Here is a 24,851-nt window from a genome sequence, read left to right on the forward strand (position 1 = left end):
CTCTGGGGAGAGAACACCAGAGGTGATTGACTCCCTGGACGCAGAAGAGGCCTTCAACAGAGTCAAATGGAAATACCTCCTCGAGGTACTGGAACGGTTTGGGCTAGGAGCTGGGTTGACCACCTGGGTGAGGCTCCTGTACAACACTCCCAAAGCGGGTGTCTGAACTAACACCAGCTCTGAATACTTCCAGCTACAGAGAGGAACAAGACAGGGCTGCCCCCTGTCCCCACTCTTGTTCGCGCTAGCGATCGAACCACTGGCGATAGCCCTGCAGGACACGAAAAGCTGGAAAGGAATGCGGAGAGGAGACAGAGAGCACAGAGTCTCACTCTATGCAGATGACCTGCTCCTCCATGTCTCGAAGCCACAGGAGGGACTGAAGGCAATACTGCAAATACTGAAAGAGTTTGGAACCTTCTCGGGCTACAAATTTAACCTGGACAAAAGTGAGGCATTCCCAGTGAACCCAAACGGGGGAGGGGGAGAGCTGGAGGGGCTCCCGTTCAAAACAGATTCCACTATCTGGGGATCCAGACAGCCAGAGACTGGACACAGATCCACAAGTGGAACCTGACCAGCCTGGTGGAGAAAGTAAGAAGAGACCTTCAAAGGTGGGGCTCACTCCCACTCTCTCTAGTGGGGAGAGTGCCGACGATCAAGATGAACGTACTGCCAAGGTTCCTCTTCCTGTTTAGATCCATTCCGATCTTCATTCCCAAGGCCTTTTTCCAAAACGTAGACAGTCTAATCATGGCGTTTGTGTGGGGGTGTAAGAACCTGAGAATTCCCAAACAGACACTGCAAAGAAGGAAAATCAAAGGGGGCTTGGCCTTACCAAACCTACAATACTACCACAGGGCAGTAACAGCAGAAAGAGTGAGGGGATGGGTACAAGAACCTGACACATATTGGATACAAATGGAGGAGGCATCCTGTAAAGGAACAACCTTCCGGGCCCTGGCCACAGCAGCACTCCCATCCTCCTCAGCAAGGTACACAACGAGCCCAGTGGTAGCAGCCACGCTGAGAACGTGGACCCAGTTGAGACAGCACTTCGGGATAACCAAAATGTCTCCTATGGCCCCCATCTGCTGCAATCACAAATTCCCCCCAGCCATACTGGATACCACCTTCAAAAGATGGAGGAGGAAGGGGGGGCACACTGACGGTCGGGGACTTCTACGTAGGGCACAGACTGCCGACACTAGACGAACTGACGAGGAAGTGGAGGCTAGCAAAAGGACAGGAAATGAGACACCTCCAAACATAACACTTCCTCCGCAAAGAGACAGTGGGGTACACCAGGGCCCCAGAAACCACAGTACTAGAGGACCTGACAGGCACATGCAACGAGAAGTGGGGGGCTATGTGGGAAGATATATGGACGGCTACTAGACAGAGCTCGGACTCCACTAGACGAGACCAGACAAAAACGGGAGGACGAACTGGGGACAGAGGTAGGATGGGGACTCTGGAGCGAAGTACTGAGCAGGGTGAACTCCATCTCCTACTGCACAAGGCTAAGCCTAATGCAGCTCAAAGTGGTGCACAGAGCGCATCTGACTAGAACTCGAATGAGCAGGTTCTTCCTGGAGGTGGAGGACAAATGTGAGCGGTGCCAGAGGGGCCCGGCCAACCACATCCACATGTTTTGGGCTTGCCCCAACCTTGCTGGGTTCTGGGCAGCCTTCTCCGAAGCAATGTCCAAGGATGTGAGGGTGAAGCCATGCCCAATAGTGGCAATTTTCAGGGTATCTGAGCAGCCAGAGTTACACATGGGGAAGGGGGCCAACGCCCTCGCTTTCGCTTCCCTAATCGCACGCCGGAGAATCCTGCTCGGCTGGCGATCAGCAGTACCACCTACAGCTGCAGACTGGTTCACTGACATTTCGGAATTTCTCCACCTGGAGAAGATTAGGTACGCCACCCGAGGGTCAAAGGAAGGCTTCCTGGATACTTGGGGGCAGTTTGTCGGTCTGTTCCAAAACCTGTTCGAGGCCAGGTACAAAAAGACTGCGCATCCCGGGGGGCGGGGGGGCACTGGGATGGGGGAGGAACCATGGACCGACCCAGAGGGCAATGAAATGCACACAGAGTCAGTTAAACGAAGGACAAACTAAACCTCTCTGTATAATAAAGGAAATTAGTGCGGGCGAAAAAAATGTGATGTGTATACATACATAACTGTTTATAAATATGGGAAATGCCAATAAAAAGATTTTAAAAAGAAATTATATTTTCCCCTGTCCATGCTGTATAGATTATTAGAAAGTGGTGATAAAGTTTAATGGCTTTCATCCAAAGAATCCAAAAGCAATTGCAGAGCAGAGTTGCATATTGCTGCAATATAACAAATTCATCATTAAACATATGGCTGGTTTTCCTGCTCATCCTAAAACAATCCAACCTATTGCCAGACATCACACTGATTTGTCATGCTGGGCTCATATTAATTCCAATCAGCTTTCCGTAAAGCAAATGTCCATAAGTAGGATTTTTTGCAGGGAAGAGAAACAATGGTCAAATTGGTTTGTCTAGTTATAACCGTTTGTATAAACTAGATAAAAAATTGGCCTAGATTTTCCACTGTATTGATTCATTTTAATCAGTTACCCTCCGCCTTATTATCAGAGACTTGGAGAATGAAATCTACAAATTAATTTGCCATATGAATTATACAAGTTAACTAACTGATTCAAAACGCAGTTTAAAGCTAATCAAAATGTTTAAAAATGAACTCCCTGCTTCAGCTGTGTCTACAGATAAGAGCAAGGCAATTCCGAGCAGCCAGAGCACCCCAGCAGATAGCCCTGGCAGCCAGTGCCATGTTGACTGGTGAATCCAGTCCTGGCAGACGAGAGAAAAAGGACAAAGAGAAAAGATTCAGTCTGTTTAGCATGAAGTAGAGCAACTCAGTCACCTGCACTTCTTAAATCTCCAACAAAACTCTAGCATAAGCGTTTAGAACCAATTCATTACACTCTGTGCCTAATGTCCCTCAAGCCAGTTAAAGCATTTGTTTTAATTTACAGAAAGCTTCAGAGTGTTGCTAATCTGTAGAAAGTGAGGTGCATTGGGAAGTTTTCATTTTTTAAAAAATGTTGATGATGTAGTTTAGGGTCCAAATACCTAACTTTATCTTCAATTTTGTGAGGCTGTCTTGGAAATAAAGCAACCTACATCCATGTGCTACTGGAATGCAAGGCACTTTCATTGTGCACATGTAATGTGTATTAAAAGGATTCAAAATACTTGTCAAATTCCATTTATTGAAGTTGCCATCCCGAGTCTTGGCTAGCAGAAACTTACATTTCCATTTAATTTTTTTAAGTATATTGTATCATTTTTGCCATAACAGAAGGCAAATGTGCATTAACTTGCATTTAAATTTAAAAAATCATGTTAGCCTAGCACCAGAAAGAAAATGAATTCCAACGTTACACATATACTTTTTGATGCAGTTCAATGTTCTTCCACAGAATTTCTAATTCCTTACCTTATTAAAGGAAACAACCATTTGAAGGACAGCCTGAAGTGATAAATTCATTTGCTGCAAATTTGCCAACTCGTGCTATTAATAAAAAAAACAAGACACTCTTTGTTAATAATTGTCCACAGTATGTAACGAGTGACAATTTATTTCATGGTCTACATTAGCATTAATACCCACAGTACATAGAACAATACAGCACAGAACAGGCCCTTCGGCCCACGATGTTGTGCCGAACCTTAGATTATCATAGAATTTACAGTGCAGAAGGAGGCCATTCGGCCCATCGAGTCTGCACCTGCTCTTGAAAAGAGCACCCTACCCAAGGTCAACACCCCCACCCTATCCCCATAACCCAGTAACCCCACCCAACACTAAGGGCAATTTTGGACACTAAGGGCAATTTACCATGGCCAATCCACCGAACCTGCACATCTTTGGACTATGGGAGGAAACCGGAGTGCCCGGGAGGAAACCCACGCACACACGGGGTGGACGTGAAGACTCCGCACAGACAGTGACCCAAGCCGGAATCGAACCTGGGACCCTGGAGCTGTGAAGCAACTGTGCTATCCACAATGCTACCATGCTGCCCTTAAGAACAAATTAATCTACACTCCATTATTTTACCGTAATCCATGTACCTATCCAATAGCCGCTTGAAGGTCACTAATGTTTCCGACGCAACTACTTCCACAGGCAGTGCAGTCCATGCCCCCACTACTCTCTGGGTAAAGAACCTACCTCTGACATCCCCCCTATATCTTCCACCATTCAACTTAAATTTATGTCCCCTTGTAATGGTTTGTTCCACCAAGTAGATATTCTGTTCTACATTGCTTACAAAAATACTTAATTTTGCAAGCACAAAGCAGAGATCAGCAACGTGACAGAAGTACTTCTCAGTCAATTTCAATTTTTCATCCATCACACATTTGTACTGCTTTATTATTCCAGTCAAATGGGAGAATGGGCACATTCAGTGCAGAGTTCATGTTGTTTCACCAGCAAACACCCCTACTATCCAAGAGGAAGAGTAGTGTACTGGACTGGTAACATAAATGTTTGGTGGGAAATTCCACATGGTCTACACCCGACTCCAGGACCAAACATGTCAATAAGTTTTCCTAAAAGTCATTCAAATTGTTCATGCATTATTTAAAAATCACAACAAAATCCAACTTGCTTAGAGATGGACACTAAGGTGCTGACTAGCCAATGTCAGCAGGAGGTACCGAAAAAAGATCTTCTAGATCTTCCTGTCAGCACTGATGCTGCATGCATTGACCTGATTGTGAAGGTTTCAGCATCCCAAACGTTTTGCAATTTTTCAGCCAGGACTTCTAGTTCCAGCTAAAGCATCAATGGGTCAATGGAGCCACCCAAGGGGAAGATCAAACAGCGCAGGAAAACGTGGTGAAGAGAGGACAAGATCATTTTCACCACATCAGCTGCTGTATTCAGGTAAGTTTTTAAAGGCCTGAAGTTTTTTGGTGGGTTAGTGAATGGATGAGTGGGTGGGTGGGGGGATGGATGGATGGGCAGTCGGTTTTTGGAGGGTGGCGTGGGTGGTGGAGTCGGATTGGGGGGTGGAGTTAACGGGAAAATTTTGGTTGTTGTGTTCGGTTCAGTTACACTGGCTACATCACGGAGAACACCAAGGAGGATAATGTATAACTTCAAAGGAATGGTGAAATGGGTGGACAGTTGGCAGATGACGTTCATAGCAGAGAAATGTGAAGTCATTCACTTTGGTAGAGTAATAACCCTCATGAGAACCACGAGGGATCACTCATTGAATTATGTAGGGCTCATGGAGTTCCCATGGTAACCGGCGGAGGCCCGTCCTGCTGGGATTTGTTGTCAAGGCTTTCAAATACCATCCCAGACAGGGAGTTCCTGTTAATCCCGGTCTGGGGCATGAGTGTTATATGTCGCGGGTGCAGCTTTACTTTAGAGTTAAAATTAATTTGATTTTACCTTTTATCTTTGTGTCGCCTGGACTACTACAGATAGGAAGAACATGGAGTGAATAGAAAATAAAGGGTGCAACTCTAAACAGGATGCAGGAGGAGAAGGACCTGGGTTTATAGATGCATAAGTACTTGAAGGTACTGGGGCAGGTTGAGAACATGGTTAATACAGCATCCTAGACTTTATTAATAGGGGATTGAATACAAAAGCAAGAAGTTGAACTTTTATAAGACGCAAGGTCAGCCTCAGCTGAGTATTGTGACCAGTTCTGGATGTCACACCTTAGGAAGGATCTGAAGGCATTGGAAAGAATACAGAAAAGATTTACAAGAATGGTTTGAATGATAAAGAACTTCAATCCATCTTCATAACTAGAGGTTTTGGCTGATTTCCTTGCAGAAAATATGACAGAGGAGAATTGATAGAGGCATTCAAATTATGAGAGGTCTTATGAGAGTAGACAGGGAGAATCCCTGCCCAATCATGAAATGATCAAGAATGATAGGTCACAGATTTAAAGTAATTGACAAAAGCCATTTAAAAAATTCACACATTTAGTAGTTAAGGTTTGAAATGCAATGTCTCAGTGTGGTGGAGGCAGGTTTAACCAAAGCTTTCAAAAGATAATTACCTGAAAAGGAAGAATGTGCAGAGTTACAGGGAGGCAGGAGAATATAACTCAGGGGTTGCTCAGAGAGCTGGTACAAATGTAATGCGCTCAATGGCCTCTTTCTCCACTGCAACAATTCTGTGATTCTGCAACACTTCTATAAGCCCAGGGTCAGGGATTCTCACGGGGGATCCAGGGTGGCTGAATCAGTTCAACGGAAGTTTAAACTTCCCAATTTCAACGAGTGCATGTTAGACGTTCGCAAGAATCCTGATGCACATCTCCCAACTTACAAACCATGTCTGATGATCTGGATACTGGAAGATTTGGGCCCTTGGCCCAGATTTGTTGGTTGCAGTAAGTGACACAACCGAAAGCTGTGAGAGTACTGCAACTTTCACCATCTCACCTGCACCAAAACCCAGTAGTTGCAATGGGCTCTGGAGGAGTAAACAAAGCTGCCCCCATTGTTATCTATAAAGGAGCAGGGGCCAGGACTGGGTGGATTTGAGTTATTGTCCCTCAGCTTACACAGTTGTGCAACAATTTGGTAATGACAAACACAGCAAGACCCCAACTTCAGCACAAGTACAAAAGGCAAACGAGAATCCCTGGCCCAGGAAATGAGGCCTTATGAGCAGACAAGTGGAGGTAGCTTCTAAAACCTAAACTAAAGCCCACTTTTAAGGTTACAGTAACTTATACATTGAATCTCCTAATATTTAGCGTTGCAAGAGCATTCACCAAGAGCATCACTTATGCTTCATTTATCAGAAAGTCAAGACACATCACGGCATCCAGCTGGAAACCATGAGGTGGAGATGCCAGCGTTGGACTGGGGTGAGCAGTTAGAAGTCTTACAACACCAGGTTAAAGTTGAACATGTTTGTTTCGGATTTCCGGTTGCGGCTATGTGGAGCTAAGCCGCACGTTCGGCAGCTCCCGCTTTAAAAGGACTTGTGGGCTCTTTTAAGGGCCCCAAACAGCGCTGATTCGACGATTGCCGGTGGATAAAGGGGTCTGGAGCAAAACCCCCCGGGATTTATGGTGCGGACTCGAAGTGGGGCGAGGAGAAAAACGGCAGCAGCTCCCCTGGAAAAGCGGGGGAAGGTGGACAAAATGGCGGCCGGTGGAGCCCCTGAGGAGTGGAGGCAGTGGGCTGAGGAGCAGCAGGCGGCCCTTCTGCGCTATTTCACGGAGCTGAAAGGGGAGTTGTTGGAATCCCTGAAGGTGACGACGAGCAAGCTGCTGGAGACCCAGACAACCCACGGTGCAGCGATACTTGAGTTGCAGCAGCAGGCCTCTGAGCGCGAGGAGGAGGTTTCGGTCCTTGTGGGGAAGGTGGAGATACACGAGGCGCTTCATAAAAAGTGGCAAGATCGGTTCGAGGAGATGGAGCTTCGGTCACGGAGGAAGAACTTGCGGATCCTGGGCATCGAGGAGCGGTTGGAGGGGTCGGACCTGCTGGCCTATGTGGCCATGATGTTGAACTCGCTGGTGGGGGCAGGATCCTTCCATCTGCCCCTGGAGCTGGAGGGAGCCCACAGAGTACTGGCCAGGCGGCCTAAGGCGAATGAACCCCCGCGGGCGGTGCTGGTGCGGTTCCATCGGTTCAGTGACCGGGAGTGTGTTCTCCGATGGGCCAAGAAGGTGAGGAGTAGTAAGTGGGAGAATTCGGTAGTGCGTATCTACCAGGACTGGAGTGCGGAGGTGGCCAAGTGGGTTTAACTGGACGAAGGCGGTGCTCCATGGAAAGCAGGCGAAGTTCGGCATGTTGCCGCCTGCGCGCCTGTGGGTCACCTACAAGTACCGGCATCACTACTTTGAGTCCCCGGAGGAAGCGTGGGCCTTTGTGCAGGCTGAAAAGCTGGACTCGAACTAGAGACTGGGGGCTGTGGGAGTTTTTCTATTCGTGTATCATTGTTTATGCTGTAGCGGGTTATTCTGTTTGTTTTTGTTTTTTCTCTCGCTTTCGGACGATGTGGGTTATGGTTTTGTGTTCTAAGGGGGGTACTGGGGTTTGTGGTTGATCTGTGCCTTTGTTTGTACGGAGTTGGTGGTTGGGTTGGGACTGCGGTTTGAGAGCTGCGTTGGTGGGGTGGGGCAGTGTGAAAGCGCAGGCAAGTTCGCCCTGAGGGGGTCGGTACAAGGGTTCTTTAGGAGGTGGCAGCCTTTCCTCCACTTTCTGGCTCAACGATAAGGTACTAGGTCAGCAGCAGCAGCAAGGGGGGGGGGGGGGGGAGGAAAAGGGTGGGGTGGGGGGCTTTAGGGGGAGAGTGTTTAAGTTAATTTGCTCATTGTTAATTTATTTTGTTGTTTATTAGGGTTGGGGGGGGGGGTTTGTTATATGCGTTGTTACAGGTGCCGGGGGTGTTTATTATTATTGCTTTGTTGATATATATTTTTCAAAAAATTCCAATAAAAACTATTTTTTTTTAAAGAACATGTTTGTTTCAAACATGTTGGACTTTAACCTGGTGTTGTAAGACTTCTTATTCCAGCTGGAAAAGCTGCAACGATCCTGCTCCGGGAATGCGCGTTTCTGCCCCACCCCCAATTGGCGACCGCGCGATCTCCCTTTTCCAAGCCATTGACTGCTGCGCGTTCCCGCTCCATCACGGCCTCGTTAACTGCCGCGCGCTCGCGCTCACCCCCACCCTCCTCCTCCATTGACAGCAGCGCGTTTCGACTGCCCCTCCGCACGGGCTTCGGCGCAACACAAGGTTGGTGAAGAGTGCAGGGGGAGGTGCTGCTCCATGCCGCAGCCTCCCTTTTACCTGAAGGAAGCCGCGCTCCCGCCCAACTGTCAGTCCAGCATTTGACGGAGTTGCGGGATCAGCAGCGGCTCCTCTTCTCACATTCGGGCGGGTTTTGGCCTCATTTTTCTTTGAAGGCATTTTATTCTCCTCTAAATTCCGTCGCGGCGATTTGTGCAAGCTCTCTCCCGCCCGCCCTTTGAAGGAAGGCGGGTGCTGCAGTCCTAAGTCCCGCCCAGCCCCTCTCCGCTAGCGTCTGACTGGCTGAGTCAGAGACTTCTTGCTTCACAACAATCTGCATTTATATTGCGCCAACGTCCACAGGCACTTCACATAAGACGCCAAAAGCAAAGTATGACATGAATCATATAAGGAGATATTAAATCAGATAACTAAATGCTTAACCAAAGTGTAACATTTGAAAAGAGTCTTAAAAGACGAAAGAGTTGGAGGGCGAGAGTTCCAGAGCTTGGGGCCGATGCAACTTAAGACAGTCAGAAATTGTATATGAAATAGAGAAATCCAATTAAATCATTGTCCTGAAGTTGTAGCTGGAATTTAAATATTATTTTGAATAACTTCCAGCATGGAATAAGAACAATAGATAAGAGTTTCCTTAAGTGTTGGCTAGTGTAGACTTGAGAGATGAACAGCCACTTCCAACACTGATGAAGGTTCAACTCAATTTTATTAACTACTTCTAACTAACTAACACACGATGACTGTGGATCTAAATGATGCTAACTTAAACTAGAGACCTAAGCCTTGTCTGAACCAGTTGATTCTCTCAGCACGTGTGCTGGGCTGGATGAGTTCTTGTTACACCCAGAATGAGCGGGAACCGTGGTGCCCTCTGCCTTTATAGTGTGTGTATTCTAACTGGTGATTGGCTGCGGTGTTTGTACATGTTGATTGGTCCCTGTGTGTGTCCATGAGTGTGTGTCTACACCATGATATACTGGTGTATGTTCTGACATTTCCTACATTACAGTGACTGCAGTTCAAAATGTACTGAGTTAGCGGTAAAATGCTTTGGGATGACCAGTGGTCTTGAAAGGTATTTATATAAATGCAGTTATTTTGATATTTATTTTTATTTTATGGGTTGGTTCTGTATCTAAGGTCCTGTATTCCTGGACCGCATGCATCTGGGACACCGATTTTCCCATAAATTCAGCCTGCCTTTACATCTTGCGCATGCCTGGTACTCATTTCACCCCCTTCAGGGCTCTAGATCCCCCCCCCCCCCACTGGCTTTCACAGCCCTGGAACCTCTCTCCCTCTGCACTCTCACAGCCCTGTCAGCACCACAATCTCCCCTTCCCACCCCAAGATAAATGGACTCGCCATGCCAAGAGTGTCCTTTAAATTTTCTCCATGCAAGTTGGTCACTCTAATACCAAATAAGTAATCTTTTACCATTATTACAGTATGCATGCCGACAAAACTTGGAAAAGCTGGCAGCTCAAAAGCAATGAAAACAGCCATGAGTAAAGGCCCATAACCAAGCAACTGGTTCAACATGACCTGACAAAGGTCAGCTAAAAGAGATTGCTGAGGAAATTGTGGAGGTATTAGTGATGATCTTTCAGGAATCACTGGAGGCAGGAAGGGTCCCAGAGGACTGGAAGGTGGCTAATGTAACTGCACTGTTTAAGGAGAGGGGGGCAGAAGATGGGAAATTATAGGCCGGTTAGCCTGACTTCGGTCATTGGTAAGATTTTGGAGTCTTATTAAAGATGAGATTACGAAGCACTTGAGAGTGCATGGTAAAATAGGACTGAGTCAGCACGGCTTTGTCAAAGGGAGGTCGCGTCTAACAAATCTGTTAGAGTTCTTTGAGGTAACAAGCAAGTTAGACAAAGGAAAATCAGTGGACGTGATTTATTTAGATTTCCAGAAGGCCTTTGACAAGGTGCCACATAGGAGACTGTTAAATAAGTTAAAAGCCCATGGAGTTAAGGGTAAGATCCTGGCATGGATAGAGGATTGGCTGACTGGTAGAAGGCAAAGAGTGAGGATAAAGAGGTCTTTTTCAGGATGGCAGCCGGTGACTGGTGGTGTGCCTCAGGGGTCTGTGCTGGGACCACAACTTTTTACATATACATTAATGATCTGAAAGAAGGTACTGAAGGCACTGTTGCTAAGTTTGCAGATGATACAAAGATCTGTAGAGGGACAAGTAGTATTGAGGAAGCAAGGGGGCTGCAGAAGGACTTGGACAAGTTAGGAGAGTGGGCAATGAAGTGGCAAATTAAATACAATGTGGAAAAGTGTGAGGTTATGCACTTTGGAAGGAGAAATCTAGGCATAGACTATTTTCTAAACGGGGAAATGCTTTGAAAAGCAGAAGCACAAAGGGACTTGGGAGTCCTTGTTCACGATTCTCTTAAGGTTAATGTGCATGTTCAGTCGGCAGTTAAGAAGGCAAATGCAATGTTAGCATTCATGTCAAGAGGGCTAGATTACAAGACCAGGGATGTACTTCTGAGGCTGTATAAGGCTTTGGTCAGACCCCGTTTGGAGTATTGTGAGCAGTTTTGGGCCCCGCATCTAAGGAACGATGTGCTGGCCTTTGAAAGGGTCCAGAGGAGGTTCACAAGAATGATTCCTGGAATGAAGAACTTGTTGTATGACAACGTTTGAGGACTCTGGGTCTGTACTAGTTGGAGTTTAGAATGATGAGGGGGGATCTTATTGAAACTTACAGGATCCTGCGAGGCTTGGATAGAGTGGACTTGGAGAGTATGTTTCCACTTGTAGGAAAAACTAGAAGCAGAGGACACAATCTCAGACTAAAAGGACTATCCTTTAAAACAGAGATGAGGAGGAATTTCTTCAGCCAGAGGGTGGTGAATCTGTGAAACTCTTTGCCGCAGAATGCTGTGGAGGCCAATTCACTGAGTGTCTTTAAGACAGACAGATAGGTTCTTGATTAATAAGGGGATCAAGGGTTATGGGGAGAAGGCAGGAGAATGAGGTGAGAAAATATCAGCCATGATTGAATGGCGGCGTAGATTCGCTGGGCCAAGTGGCCTAATTCTACTACTATGTCTTATGGTTTTACAAGATTGTAAGGGGCATGGATAGAGTGGATGGGCAGGCACTCTTTCCCAGGGTGGAGGGGTCAGTCACCAGGGGGCATAGGTTTAAGGTCCGTGGGGAAAGGTTTAGTGGAGATATGCAACGTTTTTTACACAGGGTGGTGAGTGTGTGGAACCAGGGCCTGCCCAAGGTACCGGCAACTCGGGCAGTCGCCCGGGGCGCCATGTGCGAGGGGGCGCCAGAGACTCGGGTCCCGCGCATGCGCAGTTGGGCCGGTGCCAACCAGCGCATGCGCGGCGGCCGCCCTCCCCCAGGGCGGCCGCCCTCCCTCCGTCCGGTTGTGGAAGCTGATACATTAACGCCGTTTAAAAGGCATCTTGACAAATACATGGATAGGATGGATATAGACGGTTAGGCACAAGGAAGTGCCGAAGGTTTTGGCCAAGGTTAGTATCATGACTGGTGCAGGCTTGGGCAGCACGGTGGCGCAGTGGTTAGCATTGCTGCCTCATGGCGCCGAGGTCCCAGGTTCAATCCCGGCTCTGGGTCACTGACCGTGTGGAGTTTGCACATTCTCCCTGTGTCTGCTTGGTGCTCGCCCCCAAAGAAGTGCAGGGTAGGTGGATTGGTCCCGCTAAGTTGCCCCTTGATTGGAAAAAAAGAATTGGGTATTCTAAATTTATAAAAAAGTAAATAAATGTATCTATGTCAGTCTCTTCAACTATTGTTGTTCCGAGTTCCATTCTTAGCATTCTTATATAACTCTTCGAGTAAAGAATGTTATCCAGAATTTATTTTAGGATTTACTGATCCCTAATTAAGACTTTGGTCTCCCATGAAAATAGAATCATAGAATTTACAATGCAGAAGGAGGCCATTCAGCCCTTCGACTCTGCACTGGTTCTTGGAAAGTGCACCCTACCCAAGCCCACACTTCCAAGCCATCCCGACAACCCAGCAACACCACCCAACACTAAGGGCAATTTTGGACACTGAGGGCAATTTAGCATGGCCAATCTACCTAATCTGCACATTTTTGGACTGCGGGAGGAAACCGGAGCACCTGGAGGAAACTCACGCACACACGGGGAGAATAGAAACACATATTCTCTACATCTACTCTTATCAAATCCTTCATACTTTTAAAGAATTTGGTCACCCTTAATCTTCTCTTTTCCGTAATAAAGAACCCCCAGCATGTTAAATTTTTCCTGATAAGTATGTCCTCTCAATGCTGGATTTAAAAAAAATTTGCACCTTCTCTAGTGCCTCTATATTTTTTTATATGCTTGATAAGTTTGTCAATTATGCCCCCTCTTATCCTTTGTCTCTTTTTGGATCTTTCTACAAATGACATGTTCATTTTCCTGGTCACCCAGGGCCTTTTGAACAGGTGAGCCACAACTATGACTGGGTCCGTCACTCATTGTGGAGATGACTTCCCAAGGAGGAGGATGGGCCCAGGCTTGTGCTGCCAAGGGCTGACGGACGTAGGTAGCCCTCAGATTTTCGGATGCCTCCCTGGAGGTCCTCGCTGAGACTATAGCCAAGAGGTGGCAGATGTCCTTCCCAGCAGCTGGGTGGAAAATTCCCCACAGGAGACCAAGAGGGCTGGAGGTGGAGGAAGCGGTGAGCAGTTGCAACATGACCAGGAGAATGTGAGTCCACTGCTGCAAGCACTTAGATTGCCTTATAAGATTTGGGAAGATGAGTAGAAAGTGACTCCTGAGTGACTGGCTACCAACTCTATCCATGGCTGTATGCACACATGCTCAACATACTGCATGTCCAAAATACTCCCAAGCATTGTCAGAGTGAGTGCCGGTTGCATCACTGAGATGCCAACTACCCTCAAATGTGAGGCACAAGTGAGAAGGGAGCACTACTGAGAAACCTGACAGCTCCTGTCAATGTAATGGTACAAGAGTTGAGGGAAGGCAGCCTACTCGAGCATCATTATCCTACATCTTGCAGGAGAAGCACACACAATAGTTGGGAAATAAATGCTGGCGACACCCACATCCCATAAATGAAAAAAAAAATTATTCTGTTCTTCTGGTCTTCTATTCCCTGATGGTGAGGCTGGGAGATAAGAAAAAGGTAATTTAATAACGTTATCCTCAGGCGAAGTGCATGGAGGAGACGTCTGCCTGATAGGCGTACCCATAGGGTTGGGTAGACTGATGCACCAGCTGAATTGTCCAAGTTCCCAGCAACACCTTCTTCTTCCTGCTATTGGGCCTGCAGCCTAGCTTGTGCAAACAAGGCCACACAAATATGACTGGCCTCCTCAGTGGGAAAGAACGCCACAGAGCCTGCACCGCCACATCTTGTCTCCGCACAATCAACAATGCAGACACATTCACCTCAAAAGGGCCACAATCTAGATTAGAGCACTAAGCGTCACATCACCAGTGAGAGGAGTCAACTGTGGGCAGTTCCCTTTAGAGATTTTAGAACAGACACAGACAGCCAAGGTCCAGGAAAGGGGATGCACAAGATCTGAGCTCAAGCAAATGCAAATGCTTTCCACTCATACTATACTGACAAATCCTCTTTTTCTCTAACAACGTAAGTGTAGTATTAACTTTCTGTAGACCAAATATTCCCCTGGGGACAATTTTGCATCATTGCATAAAGTCCTGTTGGCTCATATATTCAAGTTTTTCCAATTTGGCATTTCCCTGTCTTTAGATAGATGGAAAGGGACAAAGGAACAATATACAGTTAAACCTTGGTGAGTGGAATCATAGGGAACCGCCTCCAAGCTTGTGTTAAGCGGATTTTCATGATTGCAGAGGAGGCCCCATTCCTACATGAATGCATCATATGTAACCCGAAATGCCTACAAACATGACCAATGTCAAAAACAACAGGTTCAAATGCCGGATTAAAACACAACAAAACAGAAATATATGGGGAAGTCTTTTTTCATTTTGATCATATTTTTCAATTTGATCATATTTTTCAATGACCTGACCTTGCAGAAGGGCAAAGCTTAGCATTGAAAAATGTCAGGACTCAGTCCACCACGTCACCGATGCAGTCAAATATGTGAAATCCTGGAGCATCTCTATGATCTTTGTGGCATCGGCTAGGGAAACAGGTGGGCAGCATTCATCAGGCTCTTCAGGATCATCAGTCTCCTTGGACTTCTCAGTTGAAGAAAGTACTACATTAACAATGGCATCATTTGTCAGTTCCATTGTGCATTGTATGACATCGACCACTACTGCATACGTTTTCGTAGTTGTTGTTTAAATTTCCATTCCTGTTCGTCAATCTGTTCAAAGATATTGTGGATAATGGTGGACAAACAGGTTGGCGAAATCCCTCATTCCTTTGCAATGTCCACTTTCTACTTCATGTCAAAATTATCCACTTGCTTCAACTTTGCCATCTCTCCGATCAACACTTCTAACTTTCTCACAAGTTTAGTCATATTCATGGGTTTTACATGTCCTTTCGCAGGAAGATCTTGATGTCAAAGGATAGTTTACCCACTGCTTCATGATTTTGTGCTTTGTGTGGCCTAGCTCTGCTCTGATTGATTGGCACAGTTAATCTGGAGTTACCAATGAATAATTTAGGCATACATGATTCATTCTGTGGGATCTGCAATTCTGCAAGAATGGTTGACGATTTTGACAAAACCGGAATTTCGTCTGAGTTTGATTCATTGTAATTGCACTGTATCCCATCCAAGTTGGTGCCGGAGCATGCCGACTCTCTGCGAGGTCTCAATCACTGTGCTAACTCTGAGGCATCCAAGGCTGGGTTGGCTACCAATAATATCAGTGAGAAACTCTTTTTTTGAATATTGCAAGTTGATTGGTGGACAACAGATGCTGTCACAAGAAATGTTCGGAATGATGAGAGTGATGAGTGAGTGATATTTCATGGACTATGTTGAGAAAACCTACATATACATTTGCAGTATAAGGATTTTACTGCAAATACAATACCGGTACATGAAGTGTTTTGTGTCATAGTTGATAGTGTAGATTTAGATAGTAGATCGCTTTTATTTTTTCCCGCAGTATAAGTGATAGCTGACAAGGGGATGAGATGCCCTACGTGTTGAGTGCTAATTGATCAGTTATATATATGGAATATAATTGTCTGAATAATATTACATATAAGTTATCAGTATAAAAAATCTGAAGTCAAAGTCAATGCTGTAATTGTGATGAGATGTCTCTAGACTTAGTGAGTTTACTCAGTTACCTTCTGACCCTGGAGATTTAAACAGGGTTTTCCGTTGCAGAAACTAAGTGTTGACGCTGAGACTGAATCGGTGGACTTCTACAACAGCAAAATTGGCGCCGGTCCCGGAGTAATTCAACAACCGTTAATGGGCTAGCTCTGGTGCCATCTGGAACACCAGCAATTCCAACGGGAAATGGTGTTGGATTCGCCGGGGGCGGGATTCCACTCGAGAAGTTGACGAGCTGCAGCCACATATTAGCACTCCACTCCCCACACACATTCATCCTTGAAAGGGGGAGAAAATAACATGTAGAGGTGAGGGAGAGGGACAAAAAGTGGTGGTGATGGGGGGATTAAGGAGCCTGAAACAGGAGAAGCACCAAGGCCCATAATTTATTTCCTGGGACCTGCAAGACAGCAATGCTCTGCAGTGTGAGATGCTGGGTGTCGGGCGGTTCTTTCTGGAGCATCAGATTGATGATTTCGCAATTGTTGGAATTCCCTGAGGCATTATGTAATCATGGGCAGTCAATGGAGGAATATAACTCCTCCATTAAGAGAGTAGCCACCCTATTTGAGAGCTAAATGCAGCATCACTCTGAGTGGGTGCAGGTACAGTTCGTGGACCTGCATATATAAAGTGAGACTCTCTGTTGCATGGACACTTGGTGTTGCTGCTGGGGCAGAGATGTGAAAATTGGATCCCAGCTGCGTCCCAGTCGGTGGTGTTGTCCAGCTATCAACAACACCATGAAAGGTGCCATCCCGCCGAGGGCATTGGCATTCTTAGCAGGGGCTGGTTTAGCACAGTGGGCTGAACAGCTGGCTTGTAATGCAGAACAAGGCCAGCAGCGTGGATTCAATTCCTGTACCAGCCTCCCCGAACAGGCGCCGGAATGTGGCGACTAGGGGCTTTTCACAGTAACTTGATTGAAGGCTACCTGTGATAATACGCGATTATTATTATTATTATCCTTCACCTCCTCAGCCCCTTTGAATCAAGAGCCAACCCTGTTTCAGGACCTGGTGATAGAAGCTGCCCCTGCAATGAAGCAGGCGCAGCAGCCTGTGGAGGGCAAGGAGGAAAACCGTGAGGCATCTCACCCTCAGCCACAGGAGGAGTGGGAGTCATGTGGCATAGGTCCGGGAGACACTGAGGTGAAGTGGCCTTGTGGCCAGACAGCGTGCCGACAGCTGTGAGGTCTCGGAGTTGTCAGCAGTCTCGCTCCATTGCGTGGTTGCTGGACTGCTCTGCAGCGCTTCCTTCATCATCATCATCATCATCTTTCTCCTCAGAGGAAGAGTGACGTGTCATTCCCTCCTACACATCCAGCTCCAGGACTCTTTGAATAGACATGTTGTGTGGTGTGCAGCAGCAAACTACAATGCATAGGCATACTCTCCTCCAGTACTGATGTTCTGTCATCTGCAGGGAGATTTATTGAGCGTGTCTTCTCCTTTCAACCCCCTCTGCTCTTCTAACCTCCTCGAGACCAGGAGGAGGTCTTTTCTGAGGCTCCTCCTCGATGCTGGGACGTAAGTCAAAGCATCCTGTTTCCATCTCTTGTCCCTAAGTTACCAGTGGTTTGTATAGCATGGTCTCCTTTGCCGACATCTACTTCCCAGGTGAAGCCAGCTTGAAGCCTATCTCAGAACTTCACCTCTCACTGGTGAAAATACATCCCGCTCAACACTGGCAATGGTAATTCTCTCACAGGTTGGGCAGCTGAACATGATTATCCAACTTTTATATGAGTTGACCAGTGCCTCCTGGCTCTGATGTGTGCACACCTGGTTCACCCTGACATGAGTATGTCAGTCAAGGGTCTGTTAGAATAATCAAGCCTGGAAGTAACAAGGACATGAATAAGCAATAAAAAGTTGCGGCAGAGATAGAGATGAGTAATGCCATGCAGCTGGAAATAATAATAGTGCAGAGATATAGTCAAACGCTCATTTCAGAGTCAAAGGTAACATTAAGATTGGAAGCAGTTCAGAGAAGGTTCACCAGGCTGATTCCTGGAATGGAGGGGGGGTTGTCTTATTCTGAAAGGTTTAACAGGTTGGGCCTGTATTAATTGGCGTTTGGTAGAATGAGAAATTCAACACAACGACAAGAGAATCTCTGGAATTTTAGATTGCAATTAATGCATCCACTATCTCAGAAGCCACTATTTAAAGACCCGAGAACACAAGTCATCAGGTTCAGGGGACTTGTCAGTCTTTTTATACCATTAATTTTCCCTGTACTTTTTCTCTAGTGATTGTATTAAGTTCCTTCATCCCTTTTGCCCTCTGCTTTTTACTATTTTTGGGATGCTTTCTGTGTTTTCTATTGTGAAGACAGATACACATTTCTTGTTTAGTATCTCTGCCAGTTCCTAGTTTCCCATTAGTAATTTCCCATTCTCATTGTCTAAAGGAGCAACACTCTTGGTTTTTATATACTTGTAGAAGATTTAATTATCTGCTTTTATATTTCTTGCTAGTACCCTCTAATTCCAATTTCTTCTACTTAATTTTATTCATCATTCTTTGCTGGTTGTTAAAAATATTCCTAATCTTCTGGGTTACCACTAATCTTTGCTGATTGTGCATCTTTACACTCCATTTGATAGCATTCTTAACTTCCTTAGTTAGCCACAATGGTGGTGCATCCTTCTCGTAAAGTCTTTCTTTCTCAATTAAATATATCATTTTTGAAAACATGACATATCTCCTTACATGTCTGCCATGCTTTTGTCCTATTCCTATCTTTTAATCTATCTTCCCATTCCATTTTCAGCCAATTCTGTGTTTGTACTCTTGTAACTACCGCTATTTAAGTTTGATACTCGTTTCAGGCCCACATTTTCACCCTCAAATGGAATGTGAAATTCTACCATATTATGATCGCTCTTATCCAGGAGATCTTTTACTATGAGGTCATTAATGAATTCTGCCTCATTATACATTACATGGTGTAAAATAGTCCATTCCCTAGTTGGTTCCAGAATGTATTGTTCGAAGAAACTGTCCTACAACACATCCTCCAGACTATCTTTGCCAATTTGTTTTGTCCAATTGGATAAAGATTAAAATTGCCAGTGATTATTTCAGTACCTTTGTTGCAAACTCCCATTATTTCTTGATTTATACTCTGCCCTATAGCATATTTACTGACAGAGGGCCTATAAACCACTCCCACCAGTGAGTTCTTAACTGAGCCACCCCACCTCATTTTCCTTTCTTCCAGTCCTCCTGAAATGTCAAATTAATTTAAATATTCAGGTGGTCAATTTGCAACCATGTCTCTGTAATGTATATTGTATTCTACTAATTTATTTTATCTGTGTTAGCAATTCACCCATCTTGTTACGAAGGCTGTATGCATTCAGATAAAGTGCCTTTTATTCACCTTTTTACCATTTTCCCTACTCTGACCTTATTTGCTGGTGCTCTTCTCTTTGTATGCTCTGTCTCTTTCTAAAATATTATAGTTATAATTATCCATTATAGTTATCATTATGCTACCCTGCACTATTACCTTAATCTTTCTTGTTAACTTACCCTGTCTCCCTGTATATTAACCCTCTCTCATCCCTCGTATTTATTTTAAAGCACTCTTTACAGTTATATGATTTTCTAGGATACTCGTCCAGGTGAAGGCTATCTCAGTGGTCCAACTCCCACTTTTCTCAATACTAATGCCAGTAAGTAGATAAGTAAAGTCACCATCGTCCCAGATGACCATAGGCTGCTTTACCCTTTGAGGAGTGAGCTGACTTAATCTGAGGACCACCACACGTCAGACGAGGTCAAGGTTGAGAATAACCTCAGCCGGTATGGGAATTGAACCCATGCGGTTGACCTCGCTTGGCATCACAAACCAGCTGTCCAGCCAACTGAGCTAAACTGGCCCCCCCTGATGGAGTGTAAACATGTGAAGTGGGGGGGAGGGGTTACTGGGTTACGGGCATAGGGTAGATACATGGACTTCATTAGGGTGCTCTTTGTAAGGGCAGATGCAGACTTGATGGGCCAATTAGCCTCCTTCTGCACTGTAAATTCTATGATTCCGACCCTGAGTCTCTGTCCGTGTGGTTTGCACAGTTTCCCTGTGTCTCATCCCCACAACCAAAAGATGTGCAGGAGAGGTGAATTGACCACACTAAAATTGCCCCTTAATTGGATACTCTAAATTTCTAATCTTTTATAAAAAAAATTCCAGTAAAAATAAATCATGAGGGGATGTGACTCCACATTTAGAATGATTACAGTGCAGATTGCGGCCATTCGCCCATCCAGTCTACACCCCTTATGAAAGAGCACTCCACCTAGGTCCACTCCTCCACCCTATCCTGGTAACCCCACCTAACCTGCACATCCTGGACACTAAGGGGCAATTTTATCATGACCAATCCACCTAACTTGCACATCTTTGCACTGTGAGAGGAAACCTAAGCTCCCGGAGGAAACCCAGGCAGACACGGGGAAAACGTGCAAACACCACAAGGTCCCTGGCGCTGTGAAGCAGCAGTGTTTAACCACTGTGTCACGGCAATAATTAATAATTGTAATAATTAACTAAAGGGTACTTAGATCAACATGGATACAAGTCAGTTTTCGGAGTTGTTTAATTCATATATGGAGGGCAGATGCAGGAACTTCACGGTGCTGAATGCGCGTCAGTGGGGACACCAGTCAATAAGTCGCTTTTCTGTAAAGTGGCTCCAGCGGCTACTTACTACAGTAGTCTAAAGAAATTAACCGTGCATCTGTCCTCGCCTGAAGTTGCTGTAGCGTTCGTGCATGAATAACGATGATTACCAATAGTCTCAACGTTATTTTGACAGTAAATTCCGGGCCAGAAATTACTTTTAGAAACTCTTTCAGTTGTTACATGGAGACGGTCATACGGAGAAATTCTCCTCATTGCACAAACTGCATCATTCTGTGAAGTGAAAACCCAAGTGCAGTTGCTAGTTCACTTCAATTAAAATTTCCGGTGGGGAATATCAAACCCAAATATTAGCTTGAAATTAAAAAACTGAAGAACATCACTCGGGCACAAAAGGTAGGTACAATCCTATTGTTCCGAAATCTGCAACTTTAAACTTTTTTTACAGTGAGAACAATATTGATCTCAAAAGATGAATTTATGATTATTTGAGATTGGAAGTCTATCTTTGTAGCTATTGTGGCCTTGCTGTTTCCTGTCGATTGACAGTCTGTACCATGCCAATAACTGACTTTCTGGAGTTGTAGACTCAAAGTCTCAATCTATCTGCAGACATGGAGCAGAGTAGCCACCGTCGATCTCCTCTTCTGACCCCGTCAGTGTATTGACGTCATTTTATAAACTAATCATTTGCAATATAGAACAAGACGGCCAATTGCGACAGGAAACGCCAGAGCCACAATATCTACAGAAAACGCTAGAATTCAAATCTCAAGCAATCATATAAAAAATAATCCTGAGATTAATATTGTTTCTATTACAATTTTTAAAATGGCTTATTTCAGAACACTTAAACTTGCTTGTAAAATTGTGGTTTGTTTTTGAGGAATCTTCTTGAGGATTTTATGCTAAGCCAATGTTTGGGGTCTGGGAGATCAACTCTTTAACGTGCTGCTGACTGCTGGTGATTAGTCCGTTAAAGGGGAGTCAATGTCAGTGGAAGATTGTACTGGGAGCCTCTTCTCCAGTCACCAGATCGTATTTAGAATTGCACGAAAATTCTCCCCAAACAAAACACAGACAACCCAAAAAGCAGTGACAGAAATTTGCACCAGAGTGCAATGGAGGTCTGGAGGTGTGACGGATTGAAAGTGCGTGTATAGGTATGTATATTAGATTAGACAGATGGGTAAATGATGTGTCTGTTTATTTTTTTCTGCCATTTCTCATTGGTGAGTCATCCGCCGCCTGTACAACATCCCTGATAATCTACGATCAGGATTCCCGCAGTGTTGTTAAGAAGCCAATGGCTGAGACACCTGAGAGTGGCTCCAGATAAGTCTCTGAAGTATTTCCTCTCTCCCTAAGTAATCTATGTAGAATGAAGGTGCCGAGGACCCGGGTTCGATCCCGGCCCCGGGTCACTGTCCATGGGGAGTTTCCACATTCTCCCCGTGTCTGCATGGGTCACGCACCCACAACCCAAAGATGTGTAGGGTAGGTGGACTTGCCACACTAAATTGCCCTTTAATTGGGAAAAAAATGAATCGGGTACTTTAAATTTATTTTTATCTATGTCGAATGTGATCCGCCGGCCACACATTTCCATGATAATAATGATAAAATGGAGTAGTTTCTATGTGGAGAAATATCTGATATCAGTGGATGTCCACCTGTCCTACAGGGCAAACTTCCCACACAATCTACTCTTATAATACGACACCTCAAGGGATTGATTGCAGGAATTTATCATTTCGAGCTCCTCAATGAGGTATATTTGGAAAAAAAAGCCTCTTCACTTAAAGTCATTACCACTAATGTAGCACCATTCAGAATTGTAATTACTTCAGGTAACGTGACCACACTGATATTAGGATCCGTTCTTAATGTTAAGTATTTATCTTTGATTTGGAAAACCTATCGAATAAAATTGTTATTATTGGTGAACAGAACCCTAATATCAGTAGTTTATCGTTATATTTTCCTCTGCAATTGCTCTGGCAAGGTGAGAAAGGGAGATGTGTAACTTTCTGGTCCTTGTCTACAGAACTGGATTATGGCAGCATTTCAATGCGATGAAGCCAGTCATAATACCAATGACTGTGCTCGAAGTTGTTGTTGCCGGAGGAGACCAGGAACAAATCGCTGTACCCAACTCTAGCATTTTGGTAGATTTGTTCGCTTCAGGGTGTACTTCGATTGACGAAATTCGTCAGGCATCTCTTCCTCGCTGCAAGTTGCTGGATGATTTACAGTTTAACAACGGGCGAGGGCCAAAAAATTGCCAATAAATTTGGAAGAAAATGCATGAATTACTTCAAATATTTTGGAACGAATTTGTGTCTTTTAAAAAAAATATTTTTGACGCTTGTGGACCGCAAGATTTTTTCCTGGTTCTGGCGTTCCACGCAATGACTGTCTGGTCAGCTTTTCCAGCACAAATTGAATTTGACACATACCCGGTAACTATTTCAATTACTCCAAATCTTACGCCAATCTTTGTGGAAGGAATCTGATGATGTAATTGTTCAGCGCCTGAAAGGATCTTTGAGATGTCTGATCCCTCGACATAGAGACCTGACAACAGGTACCCTCAGCCAAATGGATATGGTCTGTAATCAATTTGCAATCTTTGGATATTGTCACATGTAATGCAGACATTTCAGTGTATTAACCAAACATGGACAGGAAAAAAAGAACACCCAGACTTTTAACAAATAAACAGTGTATCATACTTTATTTCAGCACAAGGCCTACTGCACTCGGTGGTTGGTTAATTACCAAAATATAGACGATATGATATGAATCAGGTCTAGGAATAAGACCTTTTATTTTAACTTTAAAAAAAATAACGATCGGAGTTTTCCAGCTGGGGAATCTAAAGGGGCAGAACTCGAACTAAGGCTGATATCGAAGAGACATTTTTAAGTAGAGTTTTAGTTGCTACAGTACCAATTTATGTAATTAAATACACATTCAACGGCCCTGTCTTCCAGGAGAAGCAAATAACATGTAATTCCTAATTTTCGAAATATCGCACATAATTCGGCCAATCCTTGCAATTACTTTGCAATAACCTGCCACTAAATTGAAACAACTCGCATGACTCCCTGTTGAAATTATTCCACAGTACTCTCTGCAGATAGTGAACCTTGTAACAATCGATGCGAGGCGACATTAATAGTGAAATGCAAATCATCGACATTCTCAGATCAAAGTTGGGTCGATTTACCTCAGTAATATAAAGTTAAAGCAAAAACAGTTGCCACCACTTCCACTCTAATATTAAATGCCTATTGACATTTGGTTAGGCTGTGCCATCATTAAAATAATAATCGTTATTATTGTCACAAGTATGCTTACATTAACACTGGAATCGGGTACCCGGAAGGTATCAGGCTGGGTATGAAACAATCCAAGTGAGATCAATGTTTTCCTCTCTCTCGCCAGTGTTTATAATGATGATGGGCTGGAGGAAGATGTTTTGAGGGCTGTGCACTGTCATGCACTGGAGCTCACTGTTTAAAGCTCTCTCGCCGCCCCTCAAGTACGCGCTCCTGAGAACCAGCCTGAATTTACAATCGGATCAAAAAAAAACAATTGTCTTCCCCTTTTGCTGATTAATAAAAAACGTTTCCGGGTTTCTACCTGAGGGGCATGCATGCATTCTCCGCTTCATTTCACAATGAACAGCTTTCATTTGATGCCGAGTGAATCTCCAGATTTTCTTTCTGTCCCACCAACCTTAATCCACGAGTATCATTTTCCTCCCATATCCTCCAAACGCCGTCAAATTACTTCTCCCTACCCACCTCTCCATCCGGTGTGCGTTAGGCATCGAAAGCACATCCCTATTCCCCTAACCCTCAGTCTTCCATTAATAAATTATTTTAACACTGGCATTTCAGGAGACTGGCAAGCTGCGAATTATTACAAAATTCACGTTTCACTTGTTTTTCACATCACTGAAATTAAAGAATAATCTTCTCACAATCTGAACGTAGAGATATAAACAAAAATACTGCGGGTACTGGAAATCTGAAATAAAACTGTGAAAGTACTGCCAAAACTCAGCAACCGTGGGGAGAGAAACAGAGTTTAACA

At 44.8% G+C, this 24,851-nt stretch overlaps 1 long non-coding RNA gene across 1 annotated transcript; it reads left to right on the top strand.

Annotated features, from left to right (window-relative positions):
- Positions 1-20,712: 20,712 nt before the first annotated feature.
- LOC119972263 lies at positions 20,713-23,469 on the top strand. The gene is made up of 3 exons (XR_005462021.1): positions 20,713-21,143; positions 21,776-21,910; positions 22,795-23,469. It is a non-coding gene; the product is annotated as an uncharacterized LOC119972263 (long non-coding RNA).
- The last annotated feature ends 1,382 nt before the right edge of the window (positions 23,470-24,851 follow it).

This window comes from Scyliorhinus canicula, chromosome 1 (genome assembly GCF_902713615.1).
Source record: "Scyliorhinus canicula chromosome 1, sScyCan1.1, whole genome shotgun sequence".
NCBI classification, from domain to species: Eukaryota; Metazoa; Chordata; class Chondrichthyes; order Carcharhiniformes; family Scyliorhinidae; genus Scyliorhinus; species Scyliorhinus canicula.